The following is a 6,106-nucleotide window of genomic DNA, read 5'->3' as shown; positions in this document are numbered from 1 at the left end:
CCCGGTGTGAGTTTTAAGCCACTGGGTCCGGGACGTGAACCACGGTCGACTATGTGGGAGTCCAGCGACATAGCCATTATGCCAACCGCTGGTCCCTTGCACCTTTTTTTTGAGAGAGAGATTTTTGCTATAGGGTGTGTGTGCTCACACACAGAGACAGAGAGAGAGACAAAGAGACAGAAAGCGAGAAATCACATCCTAGGGGAGGCATGTCCCAATCCCTTCTCCATCTTGGGCACACATGCACATGCTCCTGACGAGAGGTTTGAGCCACCAGGTCTGGGATTGGCACTGCAGTTGACTGTGGGAGTCCAGCGACGTAACCATTATGCCATCTGCTGTTTTGCACCTCTTATGAAAATGTAATAGTGATGAATTACAATAATATTTGTTAACACATAGTTAAGGCCCAATATGCAATGCTAAGCATTTATGTATATTAAGTCATTCAGTCCTCACAGAATCCCAATTAAGATATTTTTTCATGAGGAAACAGTGGCGTAGAGACATAAGTCCAATTACTAGTGAAAGGTGGGATGTAAGCCAAAGAAGCACTTTGATTCTGGAGAGGATGTGTGCTTGCCTGAGAGAGAGAGACAGAAAGAGAGAAAGGGAGAGGGAGGGGGTAGAGAGGAGAGAGAGAAGAGAGAGAAGAGAGAGAGAGGAGAGATAAGAGTGAGAACCTCCCAATGGAGTGTGGTCATGCCACTCTTTTATTCTCCTATTTCTCCTCCCTTCAGGATTTTGTGCATGCACGTACATGCACCTGGTGTTTTTTTCAAATCACAGGGTCTGGGATTCAGAGCATAGTTGGCCACATGCATTTTTAAGTTAATCACTGTTCTTTAGGGGTAAGTGTCTTTCATGCTAAGAATCAGTCATAATATCTGTAGTAAAAACATGCATTTGGTGTGTTATTATTATCATTATTATTTTCCAGTTTGATCAGAGAGAGACAGAGAGAGAGAGAGAGAGGAAGTGAGAAAGCAAACCACCAGGTCCGAAACTTGAACCGTGGTCGGCCATGTGGGAGTCCAGCGCCTTTAACCACCATGCCACTTGCTGGCCCCGAGATCCTAGGTTCTTAACTATCATCATTATCTTACTATGTTGACACTCATTTCCAACATTCAATTTTTCAAAAAAGTTTATTTACTTCCTTAATAAGAAAGAGAGAAGATCTTGGACAGGGTCTTCATTCTGCAGTCTTCCCCCGAGCCCTGCAGCCAGCCAAGATCATGGGCCCACCTATGAGCATGCCTCATGTGTTCAGGTAGACCCAGAATTCAAACCCAGAGCCTTCCCACATGGCCTCCAGCATGGTGCAGCAGAGCTCCCACTTACCTGTGCCACCACCCCTGGGCTTCAATGTTTAGTTTTTTTTTTTTTGAAGCAAATTCTCCCTCGTAATCAAAGTGTGAAGATTCGATGAGTAAGTCTCTTGACGTTCCCTCAGTAAAGTCACTCAGTGTGAGTCATGTTATTGAATTAGTCACCTAACGAAAGCATAGCAAATATCTTGGTAAACTTCATACAGTTCCAAACACAGAAGAAAGCATTTGCCGTAAAGATTCCACATAAACAATACGACGTGGAATAGGTAATATTTTCCTTTTAAAATTGTGCCTGTAAATTCAGATGTGGGATTTTGATTGCACATGGATTTTATAGCCTGAACTTAAACTCTCATATTACTCCTTAGAACAAAAACCTGTTCCTTTCTCAGTCCCTGGGCACAGTTCTTAATAGGCAGTCTTACCTTGTGTTTGACCATTAGCAAGGGGACACCAAAACAGAAAAAAATTTAAACAATTTAATGGTTTGTCATTTTTAAAAACAATGAAGTAGTATTCACGGGGAAAATCATACCTTTTTCTGACTTATTTTGTTGGCATTCTCTTTTTTTTTTAAAGAATTATTTAATTTTACTTATCATTGTTATTTTTAAATGTGCTATAGGATACATGTGCTCATCTGAGAGAGACAGAGGAACAGTGAGGAAGCAAGCTACCAGGTCCAGGCCTTGGACGGCGGTCAGCCATGTGGAAGTCCAGCGTCGTAACCACCACATGACCTGCTCGCTTCTGCTTCATTTGCATTTTGAATTACATGTCATGGGTTGTGAGGCAGACACACCATAGACTTGGTGGTAATACACGGCCCTGCTTTGGGGTGTAGTGGAGGTAGAATAAGTGTAATGATTTATTTCCGGTCATCTAACAAACGTATGGGATGAATGAGATCATGGCTATGGAAAGTGCAAACAAGAAGGACTTGAGTTCTCGGAATGTGTTTAGGACGTACTCATCGGAGGAAGCTGTTAACCCTTTAGTTGTGCTGTTCTTACTGGGGAACATGTAGGAGAGAAGGAGGAAAGAAAACAGGACAAATGTTAGAGCTCCTGGGAGTTTTAGAGGTAGAGAAAACTGGACCATCCGGGTGGTGTGGTGGTTAAGGCAGTTGGATCCCACATGGCTGACTGTGGGGTGTGAGTCCAGGACGTGGTGGCTTGAAAAACATGCGTGTGTGAATGTGTGTCTAAAATCCTGAGAGGAGAGTTGAGGAGAAGGGATTGTGACATGCTCATCCCTCCTGAGGGTGATTTCTCACTTTCTCTCTCTCTCTCTCTCTCTGACTTTCTTTGGTGAGCATGCATGCTCTATAACAAATTATAAAAATTAAAAAAAAAAAAAAGGGAAAACTGTGAGGCTGTATGATGGTGCAGTGGTAAAACTCGCTGTTCTGCGAGGCAGACCCACGTGGGAAGATTGCTGGTTCACATCTGGAGACTCCTGGAGTACGCTGGGTGTGCATGTATCAATGGCCCAGGATGGCCGAGGCCAAGGGGTGGATCACTGCACGGAGACCTGGCACCCAGCGTGAGTTTCAAGCTGCTTTGTGGGGGAGCTCATATATATATATCTGTCTCTCTGTCTATCCCACTCAAGGGATAAATAAATAAACCCTTGGTTTTTGTTTGTTTGTTTGTTTGTTTGCTATAAGGCACATGCACTCACTGGAGAGACAGAGAGACAGAAAGCAAGCAATCACTTTTCAAGGGGATTACCACACCACAGTCTCGTCTCCTTCATTCCCCTCTTGGGATCTTGGGCACATGTGCACAGATGCCTGATGTGAGTTTTAAGCTGCTGGGTCTGGAACTTGAACTGCGGTCCACTATGTGGGAGTCCAGTGACGTAACCGTTAATTACACCATCTGTTGATCTCCAATAAAATCTTTTTTAAAAAGTTCATTAAAAAAAGAAATAGGTGGCGTGGTGGTTAAGGCACTAGACTTATATGTGGCTGACCCTGGTTCAGGTTCCGGACCCAGCATCTTGAAAATCATGTGGGGCATGTGTATCCAAAATCCTGAGGGGAGAATGGAGCACAAAGGATCATTGTGTGGCCATCTCCCCAGAAAGAGGTTTCTCACTTTGTCTCTCTCTAGCGAATGCATGCACCCTATGACAAAAATGGGCAGGAGAAAAAAGAAAGAGGAAACTGTAAGTAGCTATTAAAAATAACTGTAGAATGATATATTTTTTGAGAGAGATTTTTGCTATAGGGCATGTGCACTTGCTGAAGAGATGGAAACAGAGAGACAGAAAGTGAGAAATCACTCCCTCCCTGGGGGGGAATGGCCACACCTTAGTCCTTTCCCTTCCATTTTCCTCTTGAGATTTTGGGCACGCACGCACGTGCACCTGGCGTGAGTTTCAGGCCACTGAGTCCAGGACTCGAACCACGGTCAACTACATGGGAGTCCAATGACATAACCATTATGCCATCTGCTAGTCCCAACTGTAGAATAATATTAATTAATAATATTTTAATTAATATTAAAATATTGAGGGCCCAAGGGTGGCATGGTAGTTAAGGTGCTGGACTCCCACATAGCCAGATGTGGTTTGAGTCTCAAGACCTGGTGACTTAAAATGCATGCTGGATGCGTGTACACACGTGCCCAAAATCTTGAGAGGAGATTGGAGGAGAAGGGATTGCAGTGTGGCCATCCCCCTGGAGAGTGATTTCTCACTTTCCCTCTCTCTGTCTCTGTCTCTCTTTCTCTCTCCGGCGAGCACATGTACCCTATGACAAAAACCTAAAAAAAAAAAAAATCTTAAGAAAGCAAAAGGATATAAAGTAGTATGTATAACATGAGTCTACTTTTGCCATGAACATATATTTTGAAAAAAGAGTTATATATATCAATCTGTCATCAGTGATTATCCCTGGCTGGTGGATTTCTAGGATAAATGGTTTTTGTTTATCCTGACCTCTACCTGCCCTTCTTTTTTTATCATTAGAGAGCTTGTGCTCTTTCTTGCCAGGGAGAGACACAGGTGGGGGAGAAAACACCCGCGATGGGGCATGTTTATGCTGCAGTTCCTTCCCCGTTTCTCTATCTCATCAGGATTTGGGGCATGCATGGACACACACTTGGAGTGTTTTTCATGCCATTGGGACAGAACTTTGAACTATGGTCAGCCATGTGGATTCTGACTCTCCTAGCTACTAGGCTACAGGACTGGCCTAATTTCTTTCTTTTTGCATCAAATACATATTAATTATATAAAGAAAGGAAACAAAAAGAACTGTATGTCAATAGACATCCAAAGCACATTCAAATAAGCTGAGAAAGAAGGATAGTCAGTACATCTTTATGAACAAATCCATGGCAGGTAAGTTGGTCGTTGAGTGGCTTCGAGAGTTGTTTTGCTTGAACTTGAGTTGGGCTAAGGACTTTTCTGAAAAGGGCTCTTTTTGTTAGTCTTATTGTTTTAAAACTGATATTTGTATCAGTATTTGTTGTTTTTAAGCTGATATTTGAATGCCCTGGTATTCGAATAAAATAGCTTTGCCCAGCCTTGACCAAAGGGCAGAGGAGAGACTTGATTGCTCTGAGATACTGAGAGTTTGGTCATTGTTTCAATTCCATGCCAAGGTAATTGAGTAACATGACACTGTGGACCTGTAATTTACCTGATTTGCATATCTCTTCTAGTGAGTTTGTGTACTTGGATTGATTTAGGGGAAGTTCATTTTGGGGAAGGCAGGTGATCTGGCTTAATCCCCCTGGATGTTGCATTATGGAGGTGTCTCAATGAGGGAAGGTGATCTTAGTCCTTGAGTTGGGAAGACCCTGATGTGGAGCTGTGCCTCCTTGCCTCTTGGTCACCTCATGGAAGGTAATGTACTTTATAGTGACCAGCTCAGGAGGGTGTCAGGCCCTACTTCACCCTGGGGATAGGGAAGGGAGAGGAATAAATACTGCAAGTGCTCTGAGTCGATATTTGAAATGTGAGTACAGGACAATTATGGGACATTTTTGGTCTTAAAATAAAGAATAAAAATGATTGCCAGAAAAGGGCTGGCAAAAATGTTTTCCTTTAACTTTTCTTAAAAAGAAAATTTGGGGGGCTGGCAGGTGGCGTGGTAGTTAAGGGTGCTGGACTCCCACATGGGCGACCACAGTTCGAGTCCCGGACCTGGTGGCTTGCTTTCTTACTTTCTTTCTCTCTCTCTCTCTCTTCTGTCTCTCTCTGGTCAAATTAAAATAAGTAAGCAAATAAAATAAATAAAGTTAAATAAAATAATTATCTTTTTTTTTTTTTTTTTGCAGAGAGGTTTTTGCCATAGGGTGTGTGTGCTCTCCAGAAAGACAGAGAGAGACAGAGAGATAGAAAGCGAGAAATCACCCTCCCAGGGGGATGGCCACACTGCAATCCCTTCTCCTCCATTCTCCTCTCGGGTTCTTGGGCACGCACGCACATGCGCCTGGTGTGAGTTTAAGCCACCGGGTCTGGGACTCGAACTGCAGTCAACTACATGGGAGTTTAGCGACATAGCCATTACACTAACTACTGTAAAATAATTCTTAGAAAAAATTTTTGTTTTTCTTTTAAAAGTTTTTGGTTTTCTTTTCTTTTAAACTTTGAGCTATGGGCATCTTTTCTGTACCTTAAAATTCTGGAAACATTTCTTTCTTTTTTTTTAAAGAATTATTTATATTTAATTTTATGTATTCATTCATTTATGTTAATTTGACCAGAGAGAGGCACAGAGCACGAGAGAGAGGGAAAATGAGAAAGCAAGACACCAA

At 42.6% G+C, this 6,106-nt stretch overlaps 1 protein-coding gene across 1 annotated transcript in view; it reads left to right on the top strand.

Moving 5' to 3' along the window:
• The first annotated feature begins 5,031 nt into the window (after positions 1-5,031).
• SLC41A2 (solute carrier family 41 member 2) overlaps positions 5,032-6,106 on the top strand; it is a 131,388-nt gene continuing 130,313 nt past the window's right edge. Inside the window, exon 1 of the mRNA XM_006141429.3 lies at positions 5,032-5,192. The gene's annotated coding sequence lies outside the window, so the exon portion shown is untranslated. The remainder of the gene's footprint in view (positions 5,193-6,106) is intronic.

This window comes from Tupaia chinensis, unplaced genomic scaffold (assembly GCF_000334495.1).
Source record: "Tupaia chinensis unplaced genomic scaffold, TupChi_1.0 Scaffold000054_1, whole genome shotgun sequence".
In the NCBI taxonomy this organism is placed as follows: domain Eukaryota; kingdom Metazoa; phylum Chordata; class Mammalia; order Scandentia; family Tupaiidae; genus Tupaia; species Tupaia belangeri.
This window is presented reverse-complemented; position numbering and strand designations above follow the sequence as displayed.